Genomic DNA, 24401 nt, shown 5'->3' with positions numbered 1-24401 from the left:
TTTTGGATCTTATTTTGATAGAAGAGTTGTAGATTTTGTGATAAAAATATTACCACCAGTCTTTAAACGGCAAGCTGGAAGACCAAGAAAACAAAGAATTCCATCTGTTGGTGAATTTAGTAGTTCAACGAGATGTTCCAATTGTAATCGTAAAGGACATAATAATAGGACATGTAAGCAATGTTTGAATATTTAATAACAATGTGTAATCTATTTCTTTCATTGTTATCTATAAACGTTTTTATATTAAAGTTGGTGGAGATTTAATATCGTTTATACATTAGTTTGGTATATATAAATAATCATTTAATATCGTTTACATGTATTAAGAAGATCGTTTAGACCTTACTAAATGATCGTTTATGCTTGATAATTGTACATTTACATATAGTTTACAAAATCGGTTTGACTTAAGTATGTGGTGGTCTATTATGTCTTAGACGATCATTTAGATTAATCGAAAAATATGTGTGGTATATATAAACGATTGTTTAATATCGTTTACATGTATTAAGAAGATCGTTTAGACTTTAGTAAATGATCGTGTGATTTGCATCGCCTGATCGTCTGATCGTTTATACTTTATAATTGTACGTTTACATATATACTTTACTAAATCATTGTTTAGACTAATTGGAAAATACGTGATCCTTTAGACATTGGTGTGGTATATATAAATGATCGTTTAAAGGTATATGCATGAATTTTTACATTTCTCTACACGAATATTTTTATATCTTTAAAAAATTATTTTCTGATATCTATCTAAACGAATACAAACATTCATTCAAAAGTTGATCAAAATTAAAAAGTAAAAGTTGTACATGTACGTCAACTGAAACAAACATTTTATTTACTACTAGAATTTATTTGCCAAAAATTCTACTACATACTGCTGTCTAAACAGTTTCATGTTATCCATATTTAGACAATCATGATCTGCATTTTTTACAAGGCATCCAAAAAATGTGGCACAAAAAATCCCACAATCTAATGAACAACCTTTTTGTAATGTGGTATTCGATCTTACTACTGGTCAAGGGCCACACTTGAAACGTTTTCTTTGCGCAGGTATTCCAATAACAATTGCCAATGAGGGGATGCATCGTGGAGGTATTGCAACAGCTTCATCAACGAGTTTTTGTTCAACATAGTTTGGCATTGAGTCAAACACATAGATTGTGCATTTCTTCATATCAGCTGCAATAGCCATCTAGTGTCCTTTTATGTTAATGCAGCAAATCACGTAGTTGACATCTGTCCAACCTACTTTATTTTCGATTGCACCAATAGCTAAAGTAAAATAGTATCTAAATCTGGTTCTGACCATAATGCTAAGTGTGTTGTTGTGTCTGTCCATTTAGCTTCTTTATTGTCTGTTGCCAGCAAATGATTATCAAAAAGTTGTTACCTAATTACGGGTTCTTTGTTGATGCCAGTCTTGAAGAACAAATAGAAAAACTTAGTCAAAATATAATTATTGAGTTTAACTTCTATACTAAAAAAATTAAAGAATATAACTTATAATAAATGACGAATCTAGTGCTGTAAAAGTATACTTGCAAAGATTCTTAATATGCAACATCTTATTCTACAGGTGGTACAATAACAAATCCATGGTCTACAAAAAAATAAAACGATCGTCTAATGAATAAAAGCGATAGTTTATAAAAAATCAAGTCATCTTTTAGCAAATACAAGTGACCGTTTACAACATTCTTTTCTATACTAAGCGATCGTGTACAATGTTTTTTGTTCCCTTGTGCAATCAGACGATCATGTATTATATATAAACGATCATTTAGTTAAATAAAGAATATTGTACTCGATCGTGTAGTTTTATGTATAAAATGAAATTTGGAAAGAGTACTTACGTCTCCCAGTATCCATGTATTTTTTTCAAGGCTTTTGAAAAATTCCTTCGTTCTGGTTGTGAACAGTACTTTCCTCTCTTCATTAGTTGTTTTTCTAGATCTCTTCCAAGATAAGCATGCCTTCCACAATTTTGGTTCCACTGGCCACACGGGATCATAACTATCTACATCTCGCAATTTCACATCTGGGACAGGTATTATAAGTTTTAATATGACCTCAGTAGCTGTTGTGGGTGGATTAAGTTGTGGTTAGACACTTTTTTATTTGCTATTTTACATAGCTTCCTTCTTTTTATTGGTTTTTGTTGTTCCTTCATTCCCTATAATGCACAATAATAATTGATGCAAAGTACTTCATAGTTCTTATATATACATACCAATACAAATTCTAAGTCAATTGTAGATCTTTGTTTCTTAATTACGTGTTCATTTTCAAGCAAAGTAACTGCTTCATCATTTTTTTTGTATTTCCTACAATGTATAATATTTGATAAGAAACAAACTCTTAATTAAAAGGACTACACAATTGTTGTCTATACATACATGTTGGCATTCTTCATTTACATCTGAAATTGATGGTGGCACTTCATGAATTTGTTCCTCAGTTATTGGTTGATTTTCTTTTTGTATCTTAACTAAAGTAACTGCTTGATCATTTTTTCGTATTTTCTACAATGCATAATATTAGATAAAAAACAAACTCTTAATTCAAAGGACTACACAGTTGTTGTCTATATATACCAGTTGACATTCTTCATTTACATCTGAAATTGATGGTGGCACTTCATGAATTTTTAAAATTTGTTCCAATGGAGCTAATGCAAGATCTTTGAGAGTACTTGATGGTAGTATCTCAAAAAATGGAAGTGGTTGGCTCATTAGTGGAAGAGTAGTAATCATTTCTGGCAGGTCTTCTTCTTTTTTACTTTGAGCATTCATATTATATGATATATTACTTATAGTTAATAGTAAGTCTGCATCCCTACCGTCTATGCTAATACCACTACATAATTCCTCCTGATGTTCAGGTGATGTTGTTTTTTGTTTCCTAAACAAAATGGGAAAAAGAAAAAAATACACTTGTTACTTATTTAAAATATAAGCAATTTTCATTAATATAAAGCAGTAAAAAATGAATGAAATGTTAACCTTTGAGTTTCCACGATAAGTTTTTAAGTGTGTTGTTCTTCAACATATGGTTGCTCATTGTTGATCATATCTTCTCTATTCTGATGGTCATTATTTTTATTCATATTTTAAGGATTAAAATCATCATGAAGATCATATTGGAAGTAATTAGTACCATCATTCTCTTGATTCTGATTCTAATAAATAAATAAAAATGAAAATAAAATTTAAAAAAATCGATTGCTAAATGATCGTGTATACAAAAGCAAACAATGATGTATCATATCTAAACGATGGTGTAAATGTGATAAGCGATCGCTAAAATGTGATAGGCGATCAGATATTTCAGTTAAATGATCGTTTATTTAAAGAACTGATAAACGAAATACTTTCTAAAACTAGAATAAAAAAATGAAAATAAAATTAAACGATCGTGTATACGAAAGTGAGCGATGATGTATCCTATCTAAACGATCGTGTAATTGTGATAAGCGATCGTTGAAATGTGATAGAAAATTGGATATTTTAGTTAAACAATTGTTTATTTAAATAACTTATAAATGAAATACTTTCTGAAACCAAAGTTTATCTGGACCAATCTTTCCAGCATATGCTTCATTTCAGGCAGCTTCAATGACTACTTTCTAATTGCATCATCCATCCTACAGATTATAGAACTTAATGTGGATAAATCCTTACGACCTTCGCTGATGTCATTTTTTAGTTTTTTGTAGGATTTCGAATGACTTCGTTGTGGTTTGTCATTGGATCTAGAATGTTTCTTGTTGATTATTTAATACATTTCAGACTGGTCAATCACTGTTTGTCTTTGTTTTCTTCGTGGTAACAGCTGTATAGCAGAATTAAGCCCACCAACATTTTCATTATACTGAAACAGTGGAGATGAGGTTGATCGCAAGTTATTCAAGTCATTGTGATCCGATGATTGATTATTCATTGTATCAGCAGGAGTATTGGTATTACTACTATTAATATCTGGCATGGATTCATCGTCCTCCATTTCCATGTTATCATCCCCTCGAATTCGACTCTCCATGAAAGCTTTCTCTTGGGTTGATAGCTTCAGTTTAGGTTGAACAAAAGTTTGCAATGTTATAACCAAAGAATTGTTAATACGTCGTATATCAAACTAAGCTACTAAACGATCATTTATAAAATCATATGATACTCGATATGGTGTTCAATGTAAATGATATTGCATTAAGCTAAACAATCGTATATAAAATGATACAAGATTGATCTATTCAAATATAAACAATCATGCAATTGTTTTAAACGATTACTGACAAGTTTTACTGACATTTTTGTTGTCGAATATGTTCTTCTACAACATTTTGTAAGATAAAGCTTGTATACAATTCGATCTTAATATTCTAAGGATTAATCCCTCACTACAAGAAATCAGGGCTTTCCCGACACAGAGGAGGACATCGGAAATAGCTCGTTCTTCTGACGCCTCACATTAGACGTCGGGCAACAGACCTTTCCCGACGCCGTCGTGGTGCATCAGGAAAGCCTCGTCGTAATTTACAACGAATTAATTACGGCGGGCATGTATCCCGACGATTTACCTTATGCGTCAGAGACGGCGTCGTGAATAAGGACATTTCTCGATGCCGTCATGGTGCGTTGGGAAAGCCTCGTCGTAATTTACAACGAATTAATTATGGTGGACATGTATCTCCGACGATTTGTCTTATGCGTCGGGGACGACGTTAGGAATAAGGACCTTTCCCGATGTCGTCATAGTGCATTAGGAAAGGTCGTTAGTTCTCGACGCCATAAGTGGGATCTTCTGACGTTTTCGTGATGCGTTCGTAGATCCCCTTTAAATTCATTTCAGAACCGAAAGAATGAAAGAGACAAGAAGAAAGGGAGAGACGACCGCCGTATGCCCTATCGTCGTTGCCCTTGCCGTCGCCGTCGTCCCTCCTTGTCGTCGTCTACCGCCGTGTATTAAGGTAAGTTTAAAATCTAAAATTTTTAGATTTAGGGTTTTTTTTTTAATTTTTTTAGGTATTTTTTTTTTATTTTTTTAGGTATTTTTCTATTTTTGTATAGAATGTTTGTTGTATTGTTGTATTGAATGTGGAATTTGTTGAATTGAAATTTGAATTGAATTGAAATTTGTTTTAGGGTTTTTTTCTTTAAAAAAATTGAATTGAATTGAATTGAAACTTGTTTTAGGGTTTTTTAGGTATTTGTTTGAATTGAAATTTGAAGGGGGGGGGGGTTATGTTTAAATTGAAATTTGAAGGGGGGTGTTATGTGAATTAAAATTTGAAAGTGGGGGTGGTTATGTTTGAATTGAAATTTGAAAGGGAAGGGGGGTGTTATGTTTGAATTGAAATTTGAAATGGAGGGGAGGTTATGTTTAAATTGAAATTTGAAGGGGGGGGGGTGTTATGTTTGAATTGAAATTTGCAAGGGATGGGGGTGTTATGTTTGAATTGAAATTTGAAGGGGAGGGGGGGTATGTTTGAATTGAAATTTGATAGGGGGGTTTGAATTGAAAATGTAATATGTGTTAATATTTGTTTTGGTTATCCTGCAGTTATGGTAGCCTGTTTATGTTGAATAACTATGTTGTTGATTTAGAATGGTTGTCCTGCAGTTATGGTAGCCTTTTTTGTTTTGAATTTGTTTATGTTTGGGATGGTTTCAAGGGGTATGGTAGTAGGATAGCTTGTTAAGGCGTAGCGTTGTTGGAAGGGGTGGGTAGGGTGTGAAGATACAATATTTTTTTTAATTAATAATTACGTTGTTTTGGCTATCCTACACTTATGGTAGTCTCTGTAGTTTGAAGTTAGTTTTAGTGAAAAATTTGAGAGACTGTATATTACTGAAAAATAGTGAAAATTCAGAGGAGTAAGTTATGGATGTGAGAGAGGGAAAGAGATATGTTTCTAATCAAACCTATTTATGTTTTAGGAACTTAAACGATGGACAAGGATTGGACGAAAATTAGAAATAAGTTCTCCCTTCAGTATAAACAGGGAGTGACCCAATTTTTAGAATTTTCCAAGTTTCACGTTGATGCTTACGGATGATTAATGTGTCCATGCAAGAGATGTTTGAATTTAAATTGGAGCTCATTGAAGGGTGCGGAACGACATCTATTGACTATTGAAATATCCCCCTACTACACTGAATGGGTGTATCATGGAGAGTCATTAAGCTTTAGAGGTACAAAAAAATTTGAGAAAGGAACTAGTAGTAATAATCCTTTTGATGAAGGAACTAGTAGTAGGCAATTTAATGAAGAAGATGATATGTTTGGTACATGTGATGAGGCTGTTAAAAATTGTATTTTTCCCACAATTTAATGAAGAGGACGTTTGGAGTCGGTTGACCGTGTGGAGTTGTTTTGGGAAACACATGTTCGAGTCAAGACGTTCGTATTGCAGGTCGCAGAGAATCACATATAAGTTATCGAACGAACTCTTATGCCCTTATTAATTATCCTCATTCATTATATATTTTTGCATTAATACCAATTGCTCTGATAACAATTGAAGTTTTATTTATGACTCTGATACCAATTGCTCATTGCTAACTGCAAAGAGAATTAGGATCGATAGATTACAAGAAGAAAGCGGTCAGAATATTAGGAGCTTAGAGTTTTAGAGCTCGATAATATTTCATGATGTGCTTTGCATTACAACTTGGAAGTCTATTTATAGACCCTCGATTTCACCTATTTATAGACCTCGGATTTCAAACACAATTGAAATTTGAAAAATTAAAAGATAAAATCGAATCAGACATGACAAGACCCCTTATCTGATAGTATTTTAAGAAGATAAGATCGAATCAGACAGGACAGAACCCCTTATTTGATAAGATTCTTGTTTATCTTCATCTCCTAAAAACTAAATTTTATTTATAAGAGTAGGAAATTAATAAATGATGGATAAGAATCCACCTTCGTACTAAACTAATGTGTAGAAACTTCTTCCACCCAATATACAACCTAATAATTACATTATTACTCATAATTAATAACTAACCTATTTATTATGTTCACACATTCATTATTATCATTATTATTAGCTTTACAATAAATAAATAAAACATGTTAAATTAAAATTTGTCGGTCATTGATCCATGGAAAAATTGAGGCTTTTTCCATATTTGTTTTCCTTTCTTGCAAGTATTAAATCATGTATCCATTAATTGTATTCCCTACGGCGGATTACTGACTGACCAACGGACTCACTGCACTTCATTATTGCGACTTACAGTCGGAACCATCAAACGTAGTCGAACACTCCATGAAATACATAATTTTATTTTAGCTTGTGGACTTGGTCTTTATCGGCGCTTGTTGTCTTCAATTTTTTCCTGGATTTCTGGATGACAAAACAATATTTACAGAGTAAATTGGAAGTTTTACAAAAGTTTACTCATTAATTACACTAAAGATGAGAATTTATATTTTCGTTTTTTTTTGCTCATGTAGATATAATATATACAAAAAATAATTATAGTAATTTTGAATAGAAATCTTCTTTCAGAAGACTCTATATTGAATCTATTTTTCTTTTGAAACATGTTTTTTGATTCGGAGCTCACATAGGCTGTGAGTCGAGAAATGGATCATCTAGATCATATTCTGGATCTACTTGTTCTTCGTCTTCTTGTATGGAAGAAGATGGTGACTTAGAAGAAGAAAAAGCATTTACTGCTGTTGATAATAATCTCTGGAAATCTGCATCAGTTGGGGCTTGTACGAGTGCTGCAAGGAGTTTTGATTTGTCATTTAAGAACTCGACATTCTTTCTTTGATCAATGTCTTGTAGATATCTGTTCTCTGCGAACCATTCCTTTATGTCTTTGATGGTGGCATGCTAAAAATTGTATTTTTCCCACCATTTGATTTTTAGATTTTTAACCAACATCTTGTATTGAGGATATGATGCTGTGGTTTAGCTCCAACAAAATATCCATGGAATTTGAAAGTAGAGGCAAAACCTCATTGAATTATGAAAAGAATTCTTTTGATATGTTCTGGAGAAATATAAATATGATTCTTGAATTGGAGTTGGTAGAATATTGTCTGTAAGACCAAAATTAGTCCACCATTGAATAAACCATAATGGAAAATTAATTTTGTAGGCGTTTTGACAAAAAGAAATAAACCACGAATGGTTTCTATTTGAAAACCAAAATACTCTATACCAAGCGTTGATATAATCTTGGTATGAGAAGGATTGAAGAACAAAAGGTTTCGAAAGGGATTTTTTTGTAAAAATTCCTTGATTCTAATGAGTTGGATTGATTGCTTTAAAAATTTTGAATTTTTAATAAGCAATATTTTTTAAGGATCGTTTTTGTCTGGAACACGAGTTATTTCTACAAACTTTGTGTCTACTAAAATAAACTCATAAAATTTTCTTGTTTTTCTGAGGTCTTCAGGAAGAAAATTAAAGTCCTCTGGAAAGATTTTTGAAATTGTCTCTTGTAAAGTGAAACTTTGATATTCGGGTTCTATGATAGGATTATAAACAACGATAGGCTTTTGAAAATAATATTTGATTTCAGGTTTGGCACAAACCGTTTATTGGGGGTGACAGCCTGAGAATAAGTTGTAGGAGGAGTAGAAGACTCTCTATTGGAGAAAGAAGAGGCAGGAGGCCTCATTTGAACGACTTCGCCAGAAGGACGGATAAGATTGGCCGAAGGCCTAGGTGGAGTTGATGACTCCGTGGGAGACCCAATCCGTATAACAAACGATCTTGATCTGGATCGGGTTACTATGGTAAACCATAAATCCATTGCATATTGATCTGCACTCATAGGTGAGGGTGCAGAATTAGAAGAAGAAGATGGGCTATTGCGCTTTGAAGAGGTAGAGTTTGTTCCTTTTTTCGAACTCATTTTTCTTTCGAGAGTGAGTTTTTAGAAAGGAGAGAAATTTTTGGAGTTAGGAACTCCCTTGATAGATAATCAGTTAAAGGGTTTTGTTCTCCTTTTATAGGCACAACTTTAAAATCAAAACAAGACAGTATGGCTTGCCATCTGGAAAAAATTTGTTTCGAGACAAGATTTTTTACATCTTTTTCTAATACAAATTTTGAGGCTCTCAAATCAGTTTTGATAATGAATTTTTTATTAATTAATTCACCCTGGAATTTTTGAACACAAAGAACTATTGCAAGTAATTCCTTTTTTACTGTAGAGTAATTTTTGTGTATGTCATTCCAAATTCCTGAATGAAATCGAATTATTTATTCGGTCTTATCTTGACACTGTTTTAGGATTCCTCCATATCCGATATCAGAGGCATCAGTTTCCACGATAATCTTTGCTTTTGAATTAATTAAACTGAGGTAAGGGATTGATTTGACTAAAAACTTAATTTTTTTAACAGTTTGGGTATGATTGTAAGACCACGATTTTGGATTTTTCTTTAGCCTTTGGTACAATGGTTTACAAATGGGCCTGATGTTTTGAATAAAATCAGATACATAATTTAGACAGCCCAAAAACCTTTGAAGTTGGGGTTTATCTAAGATTTGATCAGGAAAATTTGAAGCAAACTCAATTGATCTCTAAATGGGCTTAATTTTACCTAAATGGATTTCAAAGCTCAAAAATCTTATTTTTGTTTCAAATAATTTGACTTTTGGTAGAGAGACTACCAACCATTTCTTTTTATAATATCTATAAAAATATTGATATGCTTGAAATGTTTTTCTATGCTTGGAGAAAAAACTAAAACATCATCGATATAAACAATTGTAAAATCTTGAAAATTATTAAAAATATCATTCATAATTTTTTAAAACTCAAATGGTGTGTTTTTTAATCTAAAAGGCATCACATTCCATTCGTATCGTCCGAACGGAACATTAAAAGTCGTTTTATATTTATCTTTTTCGGAAATTTGAATTTGCCAAAATCCAGATTTCATATCAAATTTTTAAAATATTTTTGCATTTGCAAATCTTTTGAGTAAATCTTGTTTATTAGGAATCGGATATCTAATCCATTCTGAAACTTTATTTAAAGGTTTGTAGTTGATTACTAACCTTGGAACTCCACGCTCTTTTTCAGCGGCATTGTTAACATAAAAGGCAGCACATGACCATGGATTTTTCGAAGGTCTTATTAGATTTTTATCTAATAAGTCTGAATTTCTTTCCTGCAATGTGTTAGTAAGTCTGAATTCATTTGAATCGGTCTAGCCTTTGTTGGGATATCTGATTCTTTAAACTCTTTTGAATATGGAAGATTAACTATGTGTTTTTTTCTTTCCCAAAATGCATTTGGTAAATTGGAACAAATTTCTTTTTCAATTTTTAATTGAGTTTCTTTTATTCTATTTTGTATTGAAAATTCTTTCAAATTTTCTTCAATTCTTTCGTAATCAATTTCTTCCTTTAGAAAACTAATCTGTTTTTGTTTTCTTTTTATTTGTTCACTTTTCAAAACATTAATTTCTAAAAGTTTATGCGGTAAGATTGGAGTGATAAATTCAAAAATTAATTCTTCTTCAAATTTCTTTGTTACTAAACCTTTTTCTGTTATTGTTAAAGGATATAATTGAGTAATAAAAGGTGTTCCAAGAATTAATTCGTGGCGAAGATCTTTAACTAAAAGAAAGGAAGTTTTGAAACAATGTTCTTTATTACAAACATGTACTTTTGAAAGTTTAAATTTGATATTTAATCTTTTTTCGTTTGCTCCGCCGGTAAGAACTTCTGTGGTTTTTTCAAAATATTTTGTAGGAATTAAACCTTCTTGAACACAATTTTGATCAGCACCTCAGTCTATTAATGCCTTTAAAGTAATTTTGAAATCTTCAATTTTTAATGTAATTAGACAATACCATTTTTGAAAACTTATTTTTGAAATTAAATTGATTTCAGAATTTAAATTACTTAAGAAATCTTTTCTACATCTAAATCTCTTAAATTATTATTTTGTTTCATTTGAGAAATTTCTTTTTTTTTTTATTTCTAAAATTTCATACTTATGTTGAGAAATTTCTCTTTTTAAGCAATTGATTTTAAATTTTAAATCATCAATAGAAACTAATGTTTCTTCTTTTGGAGCTTTTAAAATTTGAGAAAGACTTTTTTCAGGAATTGTTTTTCTTTTTGGAAATGGTTTTGAAGATGACTCATTTGTTAGAGAATCTCTAAGTATTTCAAAAATATTTCTTTTTAATTCTTCATTTGAAACATGTTTAATAGTTTGAAATAACAAATCCTGTTCGGAAGTTAAAACATTTATTTCATTTAAAAAACATTTACATGGGTCTTTGATACAACCACATACTCTTGGTCCTTCATCTAAGAAGGATTGGCTTGAAACTTCTAAATTAGTTTCATATACGATTTCCTGCAAATTAAAGTCAGAAATATCAGTTGAATTTGAAGAATATTCTTCTTCATTTATCTCATGGATTCCTCTTTGGGGACATTTGTTGGCATAATGCCCTTCTTTTTCGCTTTGTAGCAAAAAAATCTTTTTATTTGATTTGCCTCCCTTTTTAGTTTCCTTTTGCTGTTTTTCAGCAGTTTTTTTGTAATTTGAATATTTGTGATATGTCTTGGAGGTATACGATTTGCTGTACCTTCGAGATTTTCTACAATATGTAGGTTCCATATTATAGTTTTTTGGACGAATTTTTCTTGAAGATGAACCTAGTTCTTTGACTTTCTTAAATCCATATTGAGAGCAGAATGTCTTCATTTCTTTCTTATGAAGATTTGAATGCTTTTCAACTTTGGTGTAACGACCAAACTTTTCGGACTAAGCTGAGGTCACTACTCAATACTAAGACTCGACCACACAATACAAAATTCATAATAGACCAGTTACAATTTCTTGAAACGTTAGGAATAAAACAACAAAACAGTATCGGGCCCTATTTCAAATCACAGTTGCAAAAGTTTTGAATAAAATCTCAAATCATCAAATCCAAAATCCTCAAAACAAATACTCTAACCAAAATACATCAGCGGAAGCGAAAATAAAATCGGACACGTCCATATGGCCTTCACGCATCCTTTCTGCCCCTCGTCGGTCTGCCCCAAGCCGTGCCCTTACCTGAAAAGTTAAAGAAGAGAAAAGGGTGAGTATAAACATACCCAGTAAGGGACCCACTACTGGGCCCGTTAGGGGACAACACTTAACTTCCTATTCGGGGGTGCCCTACATAACAGTCTAGTGGTTCCGTAGAACGCACATATCAGTCCAGTGCTCCCGAAGGATGCACATATCAGTCTAGTGCTCCCGAAGGATGCACATATCAGTCTAGTGCTCCCGAAGGATGCACATATCAGTCTAGTGCTCCCGAAGGATGCACCTATCAGTCTAGTGCTCCCGAAGGATGCACACATCAGTCTAGTGCTCCCGAAGGATGCACATATCAGTCTAGTGCTCCCGAAGGATGCACATATCAGTCTAGTGCTCCCGAAGGATGCACACATCCGTAAGGCACACTACCCCATAGATGAAGCTAACCGTTACCCCTCAGTCCATACTAAACCGTCCACAACAGTCACACCCCAACGGCATTCATATTACAGTTCCGCCATAGGCTTTGTCAGTCAGATAGTATAGGTTTAAACAACTACCCCCTCAGTTGCTATACGCATCACCAATTCGTACACCATTAGGGAAAACCCTAGGCCCAATCAACTAACCAACCAAACCGGACTCACTGTCCTTCCCCGTCCAAACTCCATGATCAACATCCAGACCAATGATTACTACATACTGAACCGTAACTTCAAGGTCCATCAATATAGAATCCCAATCTACAATTAGCAGTCACAGTACCTTTACATCAGACAAAATATAATAACAGTGCTTAACAGTCAACACACATACAGTTATTCAATACAGTCACTAACGTGTAATCCCCTGTGGATTACTACGTTTCCAGCCTCGATCTGAGGTCCAGTAGTAGGAAAACCCTTACCTGATACTCGGTTATGCCCCTCAATCGAATCCACGCTCAACAGATCCACCTAAACGAAACACGAAGGTTTTAGTTGATGACTTTAGTAGAAGTCGTTTTAAAAGGTCAGAAGCGACATCCGTTGACTTACCCAAGGAAAGGAAAACTACCTCCAAACAAGCCTACCACGAGACCCGAGAACTCAAGCGTCAACTCTGTACTACCTTCAAGGGAGAAAAGTAGGGCCATATCTTATTCCAATATTCAAACTCTAATCGGATGTAGCAACATTAGGGAATTCATCGAAAACAATCCTTACCGAAGACTCACCGTGACCCGGAGCGGAGGAAGGAAGGCTTAGGTGGCTTGGTGAAACAAGGAGCTCGGCTCGGCTCGGCTCCACTTCGGCTCGGCTCGGCTTGGCCTCGGCTCACAGCTCGGCTTGGGGCTCGGCTCAACTCGGCTCGCGGCTCGGCTCAACTCGGCTCGCGGCTCGGCTCAGTTCGGCTCGTGGCTCGGCTCACTCGGCTCGCGGCTCGGCTCACTCGGTTCGCGGCTCGGCTCAGCTCACTCGGCTCACTCGGCTCGGCTCACCCGGCTCACTCGACTCACTCGGCTCCAGCCCGCGGCTTGCTCGAATCGAATCCGTGGCTCGGGTCTGGTTTTTGCTCCACCCGACAACGCTCGAGTGAGAGACGTCGACGGCGGACGTGGGTGGCTCTCCTCGGCGTTCAGGGCTGCGTCGGGAACACAGACTGAAGTGGAGCCGTCGACGGTGACAGAGACGGAGGAAGAGGGAGAGCTATCGGCTGCTGGCGGTTGGAAGCGAATCGGAAATGGATGGGGAGCCGCGGCGGACGAACACGATGAAGCTGACGACGCTGGAGGCGGAAAGGAGACGAAACGTGGCGGGGAAGGTGGAGACGCGGTGTGCACGAAGAAGGGATGGTGAACGTGGCGTCAACTCTGTACTACCTTCAAGGGAGAAAAGTAGGGCCATATCTTATTCCAATATTCAAACTCTAATCGGATGTAGCAACATTAGGGAATTCATCGAAAACAATCCTTACCGAAGACTCACCGTGACCCGGAGCGGAGGAAGGAAAGCTTAGGTGGCTTGGTGAAACAAGGAGCTCGGCTCGGCTCGGCTTGGCCTCGGCTCACAGCTCGGCTTGTGGCTCGGCTCAACTCGGCTCGCGGCTCGGCTCAACTCGGCTCGCGGCTCGGCTCACTTAGCTCGCGGCTCGGCTCGCGGCTCGGCTCACTCGGTTCGCGGCTCGGCTCACTCGGCTCACTCGGCTCACTCGGCTCGGCTCACCAGGCTCACTCGACTCACTCGGCTCCAGCCCGCGGCTTGCTTGAATCGGATCCGTGGCTCGGGTCTGGTTTTTGCTCCACCCGACAACGCTCGAGTGAGAGACGTCGACGGCGGACGTGGGTGGCTCTCCTCGGCGTTCAGGGCTGCGTCGGGAACACAGACTGAAGTGGAGCCGTCGATGGTGACAGAGACGGAGGAAGAGGGAGAGCTATCGGCTGCCGGCGGTTGGAAGCGAATCGGAAATGGATGGGGAGCCGTGGCGGACGAACACAATGAAGCTGACGACGCTGGAGGCGGAAAGAAGACGGAACGTGGCGGGGAAGGTGGAGACGCGGCGTGCACGGAGAAGGGATGGTGGACGGCGGCGCTGAAACGGAATAGAGAGAGAGAGAGAGATGGCTGCGGCGCGCGAGGAAGGTGAAAACGAAAAAGAAAATGGGGGGGCTCGCGCCTTTAGGGTTTCTCTCTTTTTTTTTTTTTTTTTTTTTGAAATATATATATATATAAATAATAATAATAATAATAATAATAATATATGTAATAAAAATAAATAATAATAATAATAATATTAAATATAATAAAAATAAATAATGATATATATATATACTGAATAAAATTAATATAAATTTATAATAGAATATTAATATTAATTAATTATAATAATATTAAATAAAATATTAATATTTATTTTAAATAAATAAAAAGAAAATATTAACATTAAAAATTGTAATAATAATTCCCGATAATAATAATCTAATCAATATTATATTATTATTTTATCGTTTTACCAAAACTCAAATTTCCGAACAATTCACTTAAAATGCTAAAATTTTACCTCGAACTTCGGGGCGTTACATTCTTCCCTCCTTTGGGAACTTTCGTCCTCGAAAGTTTTATTCCTCGAACAGCTCGGGATAACGGGATCTCATGTCATCTTCTCGCTCCCATGTAGCCTCTTCCACCCGGTGATTCGCCATAAGACTTTAACCAAAGGAATTTCTTTATTACTCAACGTTTTGACCTCTCTAGCCAGCACCTCAACGGGTTGTTCGGTATAGCTCAAGTTTTCATCAATTTCCAGTGGCTCGTAATCCACTACATGGGATGGATCTGGCACGTACTTCCTCAACATAGAAACATGAAACACATCATGAACTGTCGAGAGTGATGGTGGCAACGCCAAGCGATAAGCTACAGGGCCAATCCGCTCCAGAATCTCAAACGGCCCAACAAAACGGGGACTCAGCTTTCCCCTCCTTTCAAAACGCATGACACCTCTCATAGGTGCTACCTTTAAGAACACCTTGTCCCCTACCTCAAACTCAAGATCCTTCCGCCTCACATCTGCATAACTCTTCTGCCTACTCTGAGCGGTATGCATGCGTGATGTAATCTTCTGTATCGCTTCGTTAGTAGACTGAACTAACTCAGGACCCATCAATCTTTGCTCACCCACTTCACCCCAGCAAACCGGGGATCTACAACATTTGCCGTACAAGGCCTCAAATGGTGTCATGCCGATAGTAGCCTGATAACTGTTATTATAAGCAAATTCCATCAAATGTAAGTGGGAGTCCCAGCTACCTGGAAATTCCAATGCACACTCTCGCAACATATCCTCTAAAACCTGGTTCAGACGCTCAGTCTGACCGTCAGTCTGTGGATGGAAAGCCGTACTAAAGTCCAACCTCGTGCCCATAGCAGTCTGCAAACCCTTCCAGAATTTGGAAGTGAAACGGGCATCTCTATCAGAAACAATCGACACTGGCACCCCATGCAACCTCACTATCTCGGACATGTACAACTGTGCCCACTTACTAGCAGTATAGGTGGATTTACCCGGAACGAAGTGTGCTGACTTGGTAAGTCTGTCCACCACAACCCAAATCACTGTAAAACCCCTCAGAGTCCTCGGCAGTCCTGTAATGAAATCCATGGACACGTTTTCCCACTTCCATTCCGGTATACTCAAGGGTTGTAATAAACCCGCTGGTTTCTGCCTTGGTGCCTTAACCTGCTGACACACCAAGCATCTACTAACAAATTCTGCTACTTCCCTCTTCATGTTACGCCACCAATAAACCCGCTTCAGATCCTGATACATCTTCGTACTACCCGGGTGCATGGAAAATGGGGAACTATGAGCCTCAGATAATAATTCTGTCTTAATCATACTGTCTGACGGCACACAGAGGCGTCTCTCAAACACAAGTCCACCATGAGAGGATATGGAGAACCCCTCCGCTTGCCCTGCCTCTGCTAGGCCACGTTTCTCGACCAAATAAGGATCGTTACTCTGAGCATCAATGATCCTTTGCCTCAAAGTCGGCTGTACCGTCAACTGGGCTAACTGCATCGTAACTGCCCCCACCGACACTACAATCTCAGCCCGCTCGAGATCCCGATGCAATGGGGCCTGTCGGGTAATAAGTGCTGCTGAATGTGATACCTTCCTACTAAGAGCATCAGCTACCACATTTGCCTTGCCTGGATGATACAGTATCTCACAATCGTAATCCTTCACTAACTCAAGCCATCTCCGCTGTCTCATATTCAATTCTTTCTGAGTAAAGAAGTATTTCAGGCTCTTATGGTCCGTGAAGATCTGTATCTTTTCACCATATAAGTAATGCCTCCATATTTTCAAAGCAAAAACCACTGCTGCCAACTCTAAATCATGTGTAGGGTAGTTCTGCTCATGACTCTTCAACTGACGAGAAGCATAAGCGACCACCTTACCCTGTTGCATCAAAACACAACCCAAACCCTTCTTGGAAGCATCACTATAGATCACAAAACTGCCAGAACCATCAGGTACAGTAAGAACAGGTGCGGTAACTAGCTTCTGTTTAAGGTTCTGGAAACTGTCCTCACATGCCTTGCTCCAAACAAAAGGAGCTCCCTTCCTGGTCAACTGAGTAAGAGGAGTAGCTATACGAGAAAAGTTCTCCACAAACCGTCGATAATAACCTGCTAAACCCAGAAAGCTACGAACCTCACTGACTGTGGAAGGTCGGGTCCAACCGGTGACTGCCTCTATCTTAGCTGGATCCACAGAGACTCCGGCCTTAGAAACCACGTGGCCCAAAAAAGACACCTGCTTCAGCCAAAACTCGCATTTCGAGAACTTTGCATACAACTTATTATCCCGAAGTGTTTGCAGAACTATACGTAAATGCTCCTCGTGTTCGGCCTCTGTCTTGGAGTATATCAAGATATCGTCGATAAACACGATCACAAAAGTATCTAGGAACTCCCTAAACACTCTGTTCATCAAGTCCATGAACACTGCTGGAGCATTCGTCAAACCAAAAGACATCACAATAAACTCGTAGTGCCCATATCTGGAACGAAACGCTGTTTTCGGTACATCCCCATCCTTAATCCTCAGCTGATGGTATCCCGACCGAAGATCAATCTTAGAGAACACTGTGGCTCCCTGTAATTGGTCAAATAGATCGTCGATCCTGGGCAAGGGATATCTATTCTTTATGGTTACCTTGTTCAACTCCCTATAGTCAATGCATAGACGCATCGATCCATACTTCTTCTTAACAAATAAAACTGGCACACCCCAAGGTGACACGCTCGGTCGGATGAATCTTTTATCGAGCAACTCTTGCAACTGCACCTTCAGTTCTTTCAGCTCTGCGGGGGCCATTCTGTAAGGGGCCCTGGATATAGGAACCGTGCCCGGCTCCAACTCTATGGCAAACTCAACCTCCCTGTGCGGAGGTAACCCTGGAAGTTCCTCAGGAAAGACATCCGGATAGTCCCTCACTACTGGTTCTGATGACAGGGATACATCGGCCTCTCTAGTATCCACCACGCTCGCTAAGATACCCCAAGTACTCTGACTGAGCAGTTTACTGGCCCTGATGGCTGAGATTACCTGAGGCAACGACCTTGACCCTTCTCCCTTAAATTTAAATCTGGCCCTCGAGGGAGGGTTAAACGTTACCTCCTTACGGGAACAATCTATGTTGGCGTGGTTAGCGGCTAACCAATCCATACCCAGGATTACCTCAAAGTCGAGCATATCCAGAACTAACAGCGTTACCTCAATCACATGGCCTGCTATCTCAATCTGGCATGGTTTCACCTTTTCCTTCGACAACATACACTCCCCGGAAGGAGTAGATACTGATAGAACATGGTGTAAGGGCTCTACCTCTAAGCGGGCATGCAACACAAATGCGGAAGAGATAAAAGAATGTGACGATCCCGAATCGAACAAAACTAAGGCGTAATGCCCCAATACTGGAAGCGTACCTGTCACCACCGTGCCTGCCTTCTCAGCCTCAGTCTTGTTGGTAGCAAAGACTCTGCCCTGGTGTGGAGCACCTGCTCCCTGATTCTGTGTGTTCCCCGTAAGTCTCAACGGGCATCTGTCAGCTGTATGACCCTCTTGCCTACACTTAAAGCAAGTCCGGGTTCCGAATAAACAACGGTCTAGATGGTACTTTCCACAGGTGGTACACAACGACTTCCCTCTGGCAGCTTCCCCTGCCTCAAAAGGTTTCTGCTGGAAGCGGCGAAACTCACCACCTGCTCTGAAGTTCCGCTGTGGCACTGGAACAGGCTGCTGCTCAGCCTTCCTCTTCTGTCCCGATGTCGAACCTCTACCAGCGGTCTTAGACGAGTTAGCCCTCTCCTGCAAACTGAGATCCACTGCCAGGCGCAGTGCATCGGCATGAGTAGCGGGTCGGAAAGCTCGGACCAAACCCTGAATGTCCAGTCGGAGGCCTCTAACAAACTTATCAGCTCTGGCCGCCTCGGTCGCTATCATCTCGGGAGCGAAGCGGGACAACAGGTCAAACTCCGCATCATACTGCTCCACTGTCATGTCACCCTGCTCTAAGTTCAGGAACTCCTGCCGCTTGGCGTCTCTCAAACTAGCAGAGAAGAATTTCGCATAGAAACTCTCCTTAAACTGCTGCCACGTGATCTGACTCACATCACCACCCAGCATTCTCTCTGTAGTCTCCCACCATGCAGTACCTCTGTCAGTCAACATAAAAACAGCACACTGAACTTTCTGATCCTCAGGGCATTTCATGTAACGGAATATAGTCTCCAAGGACGATAACCACAGCTGAGCCCTGGTGGGGTCCTCCAAAGACCCATCGAATGTCGTGGGATTATACTTCCTGAAATCCCTTAGGTGCTTAGCCTCTGCTGACAACTGGTCCGGCACAACCTGGGGCGCAACTGGTACTGGAGCCGGAGCTGGAGCAGGAGCTGGTGCTGGAGCTGGCGGGGCAGGCTGCTGCTGCTCCCGCATCTGCATAATCAAATCTCTAAACCTCTGCTCCATGGCAACTAGATCCGCATGAGTAACTGGTGCAGCCGGGTCAGTGGCTTTGGCTTCGGGCTGCACCTCAGGCTGAACGCGTCCTGCTCCTCTTCCTCGGCCTCCTCGGCCACCCCTACGTGCACCTCTCCTTGGCGGCATTTCCCTAACAATCACCAGTGATCCCTTTAGTCATAAATGGTAATTAACTTTGCAGTTTAACTTAGGTAAGGTAATGCATATAGGGTTATACATATACTTTCATGAGAGCTTACCTGACGAGTGGCAAGGATCGTTTTAGCCATAAGGACACAAAACACAGACTCACATTATAAGTCAGTCTACAGAACCTAAAACTTAGGCTCTGATACCAACTGTAACGACCCAACTTTCCGGACTAAGCTGAGGTCACTACTCAATACAAAGACTCGACCACACAATACAAAATTCATAATAGACCAGTTACAATTTCTTGAAACGTTAGGAATAAAACAACAAAACAGTATCGGGCCCTATTTCAAATCACAGTTGCAAAAGTTTTGAATAAAATCTCAAATCATCAAATCCAAAATCCTCAAAACAAATACTCTAACCAAAATACATCAGCGGAAGCGAAAATAAAATCGGACACGTCCATATGGCCTTCACGCATCCTTTCTGCCCCTCGTCGGTCTGCCCCTAGCCGTGCCCTTACCTGAAAAGTTAAAGAAGAGAAAAGGGTGAGTATAAACATACCCAGTAAGGGACCCACTACTGGGCCCGTTAGGGGACAACACTTAACTTCCTATTCGGGGGTGCCCTACATAACAGTCTAGTGGTTCCGTAGAACGCACATATCAGTCCAGTGCTCCCGAAGGATGCACATATCAGTCTAGTGCTCCCGAAGGATGCACATATCAGTCTAGTGCTCCCGAAGGATGCACCTATCAGTCTAGTGCTCCCGAAGGATGCACACATCAGTCTAGTGCTCCCGAAGGATGCACACATCAGTCTAGTGCTCCCGAAGGATGCACACATCAGTCTAGTGCTCCCGAAGGATGCACACATCCGTAAGGCACACTACCCCATAGATGAAGCTAACCGTTACCCCTCAGTCCATACTAAACCGTCCACAACAGTCACACCCCAACGGCATTCATATTACAGTTCTGCCATAGGCTTTGTCAGTCAGATAGTATAGGTCTAAACAACTACCCCCTCAGTTGCTATACGCATCACCAATTCGCACACCATTAGGGAAAACCCTAGACCCAATCAACTAACCAACCAAACCGGACTCACTGTCCTTCCCCGTCCAAACTCCATGATCAACATCCAGACCAATGATTACTACATACTGAACCGTAACTTCAAGGTCCATCAATATAGAATCCCAATCTACAATTAGCAGTCACAGTACCTTTACATCAGACAAAATATAATAACAGTGCTTAACAGTCAACACACATACAGTTATTCAATACAGTCACTAACGTGTAATCCCCTGTGGATTACTACGTTTCCAGCCTCGATCTGAGGTCCAGTAGTAGGAAAACCCTTACCTGATACTCGGTTATGCCCCTCAATCGAATCCACGCTCAACAGATCCACCTAAACGAAACACGAAGGTTTTAGTTGATGACTTTAGTAGAAGTCGTTTTAAAAGGTCAGAAGCGACATCCGTTGACTTACCCAAGGAAAGGAAAACTACCTCCAAACAAGCCTACCGCGAGACCCGAGAACTCAAGCGTCAACTCTGTACTACCTTCAAGGGAGAAAAGTAGGGTCATATCTTATTCCAATATTCAAACTCTAATCGGATGTAGCAACATTAGGGAATTCATCGAAAACAATCCTTACCGAAGACTCACCGTGACCCGGAGCGGAGGAAGGAAGGCTTAGGTGGCTTGGTGAAACAAGGAGCTCGGCTCGGCTTGAAGGCGTTCGGCTCGGCTCGGCTTGGCCTCGGCTCACAGCTCGGCTTGTGGCTCGGCTCAACTCGGCTCGTGGCTCGGCTCAACTCGGCTCACGGCTCGGCTCAGTGCGGCTCGTGGCTCGGCTCACTCGGCTCGCGGCTCGGCTCACTCGGTTCGCGGCTCGGCTCGTGGCTCGGCTCACTCGGCTCACTCGGCTCGGCTCACTCGGCTCACTCGGCTCTAGCCCGTGGCTTGCTCGAATCGGATCTGTGGCTCGGGTCTGGTTTTTGCTCCACCCGACAACGCTCGAGTGAGAGACGTCGACGGCGGACGTGGGTGGCTCTCCTCGGCGTTCAGGGCTGCGTCAGGAACACAGACTGAAGTGGAGCCGTCGACGGTGACAGAGACGGAGGAAGAGGGAGAGCTATCGGCTGCCGGCGGTTGGAAGCGAATCGGAAATGGATGGGGAGCCGCGGCGGACGAACACGATGAAGCTGACGACGCTGGAGGCGGAAAGGAGACGGAACGTGGCGGGGAAGGTGGAGACGCGGCGTGCACGGAGAAGGGATGGTGGACGGCGGCGCTGAAACGAAATAGAGAGAGAGAGATGGCTGCGGCGCGCGAAGAAGGTGAAAACGAAAAAGAAGATGGGGGGGGCTCGCGCCTTTAGGGTTTCTTTCTTCTTTTTTTTTTTTTTGAAAATATATATATATAAATAAATAATAATAATAATAATAATATATGTAATAAAAATAAATAATAATAATAATAATAATATTAAATATAATAAAAATAAATAATGATATATATATATATATACTGAATAAAATTAATATAAATTTATAATAGAATATTAATATTAATTAATTATAATAATATTAAATAAAATATTAATATTTATTTTAAATAAATAAAAAGAAAATATTAACATTAAAAATTGTAATAATAATTCCCGATAATAATAATCTAATCAATATTATATTATTATTTTATCGTTTTACCAAAACTCAAATTTCCGAACAATTCACTTAAAATGCTAAAATTTTACCTCGAACTTCGGGGCGTTACATTTGGTTTGAATTTTTATCTTGTTGCAGATATCTAAACCGCACTCTATAATTTTAGAGGTTAATTGAGCATAAGTAAAGTTCTCCCAAGGTATTTTCACGGGGTATGCTTTGTTAAGAGAGTTGTAGACACGTTTTACCATAAAGCTAGGAAGTCCATCAATGAACATTTCTTTCCAATGTCTAGCATTGCAGTCTTTGAAGATATAAATTTTTGGTAAGAACATATCTTTATACCATCTAAAATTTTCCATAGAGGAGCACTTTAGATTTTTTATTATTTTCCTTTGATTTTCTACATTGGTGTTACTCCCTGGGCCGAAGTGCAGGTTAATTGCATAGAGAATGATTTCTACAGCATTCTCTATTTCTTATTCTACCTCTTGTGTTGTTGAAGTTCCTTCTTCAAATTTAATTATTCTTCTAACCTTTGTCTTATGTCTTTTTATTGCTTCTTTTTGTTCAGCATTGGAAGAAACTTTTTGTCTTTTATTCTGAGTTTCAGCTGTTCTAAACATCTCAGTATTTAGGAGAAAATTTGCTTGTGTTGGTCTTAACTTATATAAGTTGTTTTCAAGTATAGCAGAACAAATATGAATACCTTTTCGGAAAATGAACGCTTCATTAATTTCAAAAGATATTCTATACATATGTTCTAACAAACAAGAGATAGATATCAAATTTCTCTTCATTTGAGGTGCATACAAGACATTCTTGAGAATGATATATTTTTTAGGGTCTAGCGTTAGATTTAGAGGACAATCCTCGTTTAAATTTTTCTTTTGTAGTAGCAACTTTTTCTTCTACTTCTTTTCCTTTACCTTTGGTAAGATTTTGGAAATGTTGGAGCTCATTCAGAAGGGTTGTCAAGTTAAACTCTATCTTGTTCAGGGACGCATTTGTTTGAAATGGTATGAAACTCTTCGGAAGAGATTCTAAGATAAAGTTAACTTGATTTGTCTCATCGATGGCACCACCATTTACCTCAGCTATATTGAAGTGCATCATCATGTCCAGGACATGTTCTCTAATAGAGGTCCCCTCCTTCATACGCTTAGTGTAAATGTATTTGATTGCCTCGTGTCTTAGGGACCATTTTGGTTGCCCAAACATTCCTTTTAATGAATCCATAATCTCTTTAGTCGTGGCTAAGGATTCATGCTTCTTTGCTAAAATATCTGACATGCTAGCAAGGATGTAGTCACAGGCTTTCTCATTTGCTTTTATTCATCGATCATATGCTTTCTGACTAGCTCGGTTCGCATTTAAGGCAGGGGTTTGAGGACATTCCTCAGTTAAGACAAATCTTAAATCATCAACCACTAGTATTGTGTTAAGATTTGATTTCCATGCCGTATAGTTATCGCCGTTAAGTTTTTCAGAAGCTAACAATTCAACTATCAAGCTATTCATGCTAAAAACAAACATACTTTGTTTAGAAACTATAATCTAAATAAACCAATCTCTTTAGAAAAACTTTAAATAATATACCATTTTATTATGTTTTGCAACGACAATTTAAAGGTTCAGAATAACCTCTACCGAGGGGTAGCCGAATATTCGTCCTTTGAATCAAGACAATCTTAACCAAATGCTAACTCACAAATATCTTATATTCTAACTCACAATCAAGAATATACTAACTATTTTAGTAATTCTTGTAAGTGTGACCCTCCATTTTTGGTCCTCAGAGATGAGAATCATTATGCTCCCATAAGTGGAAAGATAATATGAAAACTTATCTAAAAAACCCTATCCATGATATAAAGTTCGCGGTGTTCCGAACCTATAATACAGCCCTACAAAGGGAACGTCGCTCCAGGGCAGACAAGAAGGCGCATTATAGGAATCTCACGATGCGACCTAATGGAAGAGACCATGGGATGTAT

General features: G+C 38.8%; 1 pseudogene; it reads right to left on the bottom strand.

Annotated features, from left to right (window-relative positions):
- Positions 1–7594: 7594 nt before the first annotated feature.
- On the bottom strand, positions 7595–23925 carry LOC127148661 (uncharacterized; annotated as a pseudogene).
- Positions 23926–24401: the final 476 nt, after the last annotated feature.

This window comes from Cucumis melo, chromosome 3 (assembly GCF_025177605.1).
Source record: "Cucumis melo cultivar AY chromosome 3, USDA_Cmelo_AY_1.0, whole genome shotgun sequence".
Classification (NCBI taxonomy): Eukaryota; Viridiplantae; Streptophyta; class Magnoliopsida; order Cucurbitales; family Cucurbitaceae; genus Cucumis; species Cucumis melo.
The sequence above is the reverse complement of the archived record's forward strand: the minus strand, read 5'-3'. Positions and strand labels throughout refer to the sequence as shown.